Source organism: Macrobrachium nipponense, chromosome 47, assembly GCF_015104395.2.
Source record: "Macrobrachium nipponense isolate FS-2020 chromosome 47, ASM1510439v2, whole genome shotgun sequence".
Lineage (NCBI taxonomy): Eukaryota > Metazoa > Arthropoda > Malacostraca > Decapoda > Palaemonidae > Macrobrachium > Macrobrachium nipponense.
The window spans coordinates 15,276,300-15,282,439 of record NC_087222.1 but is presented as its reverse complement, the minus strand read 5'-3'; positions in this window follow the sequence as shown (position 1 = coordinate 15,282,439).

Genomic DNA, 6,140 nt, shown 5'->3' with positions numbered 1-6,140 from the left:
CATTGCTTGTTGTTGTAATTAGAAGCATACTTACCTGGCATAGGGTACACTAAATATTTTGCCTTAATTGTAATTAGAAGCATACTTACCTGGCACAGGGTACACCAAATAGATTGCTTTGAGATTTAATTAAAGCATTCTTACCTGGCACAGGGTACACTAGATAGATTGTCTCTAGTTGTAATTAGAAGCTTACTTATCTGGCACAGAGTACACCAAATAGATTGCTTCTAGATGTAATTAGAAGCATACTTACCTGGCATAGGGTACAATAAATAGTTTGTCTCTAGTTGTAATTAGAAGCATACTTACCTGGCACAGGGTACACTAGATAAATTGTCTCTAGTTGTAATTAGAAGCATACTTATCTGGCACAGAGTACACCAAATACATTGCTTGTTGTTGTAATTAGAAGCATACTTACCTGGCATAGGGTACACTAAATATTTTGCCTTAATTGTAATTAGAAGCATGCTTACCTGGCACAGGGTACACCAAATAGATTGCTTCTAGATGTAATTAGAAGCATACTTACCTGGCATAGGGTACAATAAATAGTTTGTCTCTAGTTGAAATTACAAGCATACTTACCTGGCATAGGGTACACTAAATAGATTGCTACTAGTTCTAATTAGAAGCATACTTATCTGGCACAGGGTACACCAAATCGATTGTTTCTAGATGTAATTAGAAGCATACTTACCTGGCAGCTGGTACGCCAAATACATTTTCCAGTATGATGTATTTGGTTCCTAGTTCATCAACCTTTCTGCCATATCATTTATTTTCCTTAGTTCGTTTTCATTATCGTCTGATGTACTAAATCACTGAAGACTCCTTCCGCAATCCAGGGTTCCATCCACTCAGATGTGGTCCTCAGGTCTGCAGCTTGATTCTGTTTGGAAAGCTTTTATTCTTTCTGAATCTTCATCCTCTGCTTTTATTGCCTAATGATTGGTTTGCTTTTTGTCCTGTTGTTGACGGTTTGGCCGATGTTCGCTCTATTCATGGTGTCTTGTTGACAAGATAATCTTCCAGGGACTCCGCACACTTCTCTCCAAATGTATCTGGAAATTCTGTGCTTCTTTGGCTTTCCTTTGGCTATTCACTTTGTATCTGTTTGTTCTTCCTTTCTTTCTTCTTGTTGTCAACTTTTCCAATTATTCCTTCTTCGTGGCAGCTGTCTGTTATTTCCTAAGTCTCACCTTGAGATCCTCTCTCGTCCAGGATTCCATCCATTCACTTCTGGTCCTCAGATCTCCAGCTTGCTTATTTCTGGAAAGCTCTTAGGCTGTCGTATTGTCTTCCTCCGTTGTTATTCTTTTCTCTGAGCTTCCCTTTACCTTGGATTTCAAATCAGACGCATTAGAGCTCTGAAGGCTTCAAAGCTGGCTTCTAAGGATCTCGGAGCTTGCATCTGGGGTCTTTGGATCTAGTGAATCTTATAGCATTGGGTGTACAGTTCATTTTTGAATCCATCTCTGTATCTTGAATCATTGTAAGACGACTCCAGGGAAAACCCTTCCTCAGACTTCAGCTGAATTCTAATTCAGGACTGAACTTGAGCACCCGCTTACTGTGGGCCCACTCTATGTCCTTTAAATTAGCCCTTTCTGTAGTAGGGGCAGCCGTGATGTTGCATTCTTTGCAGGGCTTTGGTGGCTGCAACCAAATCATCTCGACCATCTAATTCCTCAAGAAGGACCATAGCTTCGCTGTCTGCCAAGCAATAAGAGACAATCCCAGACTCAGCCTGTAGTCTGCTTGGTTGTCGGCCAGATCCAGTACTCTGAAGAAACATTCACAAGCTTCTTCCAGGCGTCCAAGCTTGTAGAACGTGTTTCCTTTTGCCTTGGCCTCTTCAGCCAGAGCATCATTCTTAGGCTTATCAGCTTCGTTCTTCTTTGGAAGCGACTGAACTCTGTCTTCCATGATATGGACCTCCTTCTGCAGACCTCGAGTCTCCTGCATCTCACGACCGGGACTTTTCACTTGATCACGATTTCTTGCGAGAACAGATATTGTTTCTCACTGTGAGGCTCGCAATTTCTCCTCGAGTTCTGTGGCCGCCTGGGTCAGTCCCTTTCTCTCTGCTTCTCTCCTCCAACTCTGCGAGCTTCTTCTTCAGGCGTTCATTCTCCTCTTCAGCAGAGTCGCGACCTCTACCTAGCGTTTCAATGTTCGCTTCTCATCCATCAACTGGTCCAGTAAATCTTGGTTTGCTCTCCTCAGAGTTGATTTGTTCAAATTCGCGTCTTCGATTTCATCGAGGAGGAAAAGGTTCTCCTGAGAATCCATCCAGTCCTCCTTTAAGAGAGAGATCATCTCCATGGCGTAGAACAGGTCATCGTGGGCATCCATCCTGGCAGCAGTAGCATCTTGAACAATCTGCCGAGCCTTCTTTCTGGCCTTCAATGCACTGATGTGCGCGGTCAAGAAGTCCTCCCAGAAGAAGAGCCACTAAGTTATTTGTAATAAATAATCCGAGGTTTCGGATTCCGTTTATAAAAGGTTGTATCACTGATCCGGTAGGGATCAGAGCCAAATTTTACAGGGCTGCCAAAGTGTGGAAATAACGTCACTAATATGGCTTATCTTGTCCACATTGTGATTAGGTGTGGAGAGTGGAATCCACATGTAAAAATTTCCACGCTTTTTACTTAAAAAGCGTATGCTAGTTAAAATCGAATAATAAGTTATGAAAAATTTTTACTATTCTATTTTATAAGTCTCACACACAAATATCCATAAAAATAAATATTTAGTTTTATCCTTTTTAATTTGTGGATGCGTTTAGATGTTTATCAGATGCATAACGATGACCGTTGATTCATGTGCAAACCAAGATCTAGAATATAAGCTAGATCTTGACCATACGAACTGGCTGGCTCCAGCTCCAACCAGCCTCAATTACCTATTCAAAATTATTTTCAATCTGGTCCTCAATGACATCTACATTTATTCTTTTTCATAATACTAGAGAGTATTCTTAATTTGCTAGTTTTGATGGTATATTTTCTTGAAAATTTTGTGAAATATATGCATACATTCAGCTGCCGTTTAGTACCAAATTATTTTTTAGCGATACACTTTACAGCTTTGCAATACACATTGCAATTTTGGATATGAAAATGATAAATGTGCCTGTATAAATATTTTGATTATTCTACAAATACGGTGATATAAACTTTTGAAAGGAACGGGTTTTAATGATTTCATAACTGTAATTCGTATAACGTAAGACCTTAGCAAAAATCATAGGCCTAGTTTACAGTATAGATGATAGCACTCATGATTTCGTTGTCAGTTGATATTGCCCTAAATGAATGACTGTGTATAACAACGATAAAAGTGAGAAATTGTATAATGCAGTGATAATTAAATCCTCATGTAAAATTAGATGGTTCAGTACATTGAGCGTAGGTCCAGGATACATTGCCACTTTACTATATTCTAAAAAATAAGACATGGTTATAACACTGGTGCTTACTATTACTTTTGGAGCTTCAATTCTTTATGAAAGGGATTATAATTATGTGATTGCAATGATATAATACAGAGAGAGAGAGAGAGAGAGAGAGAGGAGGAGAGAGATAGGAGAGAGAGAGAGGGGGGGGCGGGGGGAGGGGGGAGAGAGATTTTCATCCTTACTCATGACATTATAATTGATGATCATCATCGTCGTCAATGTTTACCAAAGGGGTTGCCAGAAACCTCTTTTCCTCTATTGAACGCTTTCCTTCTTAAATTTTTACCATGAAATTTACTGTGCATTGCTTTATTTCTACGCCTGTTTAAGTTGTCTTACGTTTTATTTCATTATTTCTACGTCTGTTTAAGTTGTCTCAAATTTTTTCTCATAATTTCTACTTCTATTTAAGTTGTCTTACATTTTATCTCACAGAGAAAATAGAAAAGAAAATTGTTATCTCATATTCACTGAGCGATATTTAAACAAGACACCAGATTCTGTTTGCAAAAAGCTATGAAACCACCTGATCCTACAACTCTAATCAAGAAGAAGAAGAAGAAGAACCTAACAAAGCTTTATCTAAAGAGGAAAATGACAAACAACAATCGTTTTCTCTCCCACAGGAATGGACAAAGCCGGTGGAGGTTCATAAACACACACACACACACACACACACAGTTGCCAACCCTTCCGACGTTGTCCGAGGAGGAACGTGACAAAGGTAATGTATCATGCTGACTACTACTATTCCTAGTTAGACACTTTTTGGGTTTCGTACACTTCGTGTTTGAGGGGTGGGATGGGGGGCTTGGGGAGTAGTATATTACTTATAAGTATTTATAAGTGTTGCTGTGTAGTGGGGAAAAACTGTAATACTTGTTTTGGGTTGGTACGCTGTAAAGTGGTAAAATTAAAGCGTTGATATCATTCAGTGGGAACTACTGATTTTTATTTCCAAAATCATTTTTAAAAGCCTAAAAATATCAACAAATATTTCCATTTTCTGCACAATTTTTCGAGAGATTGGTCCTCTTTTTGATGGCCGTTTTCAATTTCAAAAATTATTATAAAAATCATTTAAAAAAAGAAAAAAATAAACAGAAAAAAGATGAAAAAATATTTTAATTTGAATGCAAAATTTACGGTAGTTTTGCTCTTGTTATGATGACTGATTTCTGCTTCAAAAATCACTTAAAGAATCAGCTAAATATTGGACAATGAAAAAAAAAACTGTAAAGAAGATAAACTTACATTCAATATAATATTCTTGGCACTTTTCCCTTATTTTTTATGACTGATTTTTCTGTTAAAAATCATATTTTCAGAAATATCGTGAAAATAACACGATGAATGTAACATAAAAAAGTTTTTTAAAAATCTTATTAAAATATTTATTTTTTTCCTTCTTTTGAAGACTGTTTTTTTTTTCAAAAATCATTTTAATAATAGGCTAAAAATAGGAAAAAGATTAAAATTTTAGTTTAAGGACAATTTTAGTACACAATTTTTGAGATTTTTAAATCTTTTTGATGACAGATTTTTTTTTATTGAAAATCATTTTAAAAATCGGTTAAAAACAGGACAATAACTGTAACATAGAAAAGTTTTTAAAAATATTTAAATTTTTGCACAATATTCGTAAGTTTTTTTTCCAATTTTTATTTGTGGTTCTTTGTTTCAAAAACTTTTGCAGAAAATGTCGAAAAAGGACAAAAAAGAAACAGAAAACAAGATTTTAAAATATTTCAATTTAAATATATTATATTTTAGCTACTTTCAAAAATCATTACGAAAATTGTGTTAAAAATGGACAATAAATATAATATAAGAAAGTTGGAAAAAAATAATTTAGATAAAATACTCTTGTGAGTTTATCCCTTTCTTATGACTGGTTTCTATTTTAAAAAATCGTTTAGATAATCGCCTGAAAATATAACAATGAATGTAGCATAAAATGTTTCAGAAATATATCAATTTTAGTGCAATATCTTTTAGAGTTTTTTCCCTCTTTTTGATGACTGATTTTTGTTTAACAAATCATTTAGAAAATATGCAAAAAATAGAACAAGAATTTGAAATTAAAAGCTGTTTAAAAATGAATTTAATTTGAATACAATATTTTTTTTATAGTTTTGCCATTTTTTTCATGACTGATTTATTTCAAAAATTATTTTAAAAATCGCTTAAAAATAATACAAAGAATGTAATATAAAAATTTAAAAAAATATCTATTTTTAAACATTATTTTTAAAAGGTTTTTCCTCTTTTATTTTGGCTGTTTGTGTTAAAAAATCATTATAAAAATTGCCTAAAAAGAAATAACCTTAAATATTCCCATCTAAATACAATATTTTTGGCCTTTTCGGCCTCTTTTGACGAGTAACTTTTGTTTCAGAAATCATATAAAAAAAATCACATAAAAGTAGGATGATAAATGTAACAATAAAAGTTTTGAAGGCAATTTTTATTTACAAAATCATTTAAAATCTATATTTATTTTTACTATTATTTCTTTATTATTTTATTTTTATTATTTTATATCTATTTCTATTATACCTAATTTCATTATCATTATATTCATTATTATTATTTGATTTTTCTTTAAATTTTTATTTTAATTTGTTTTTTGTTTATTTCATTTTTTTATATTTTATAATTTTCATTTTTA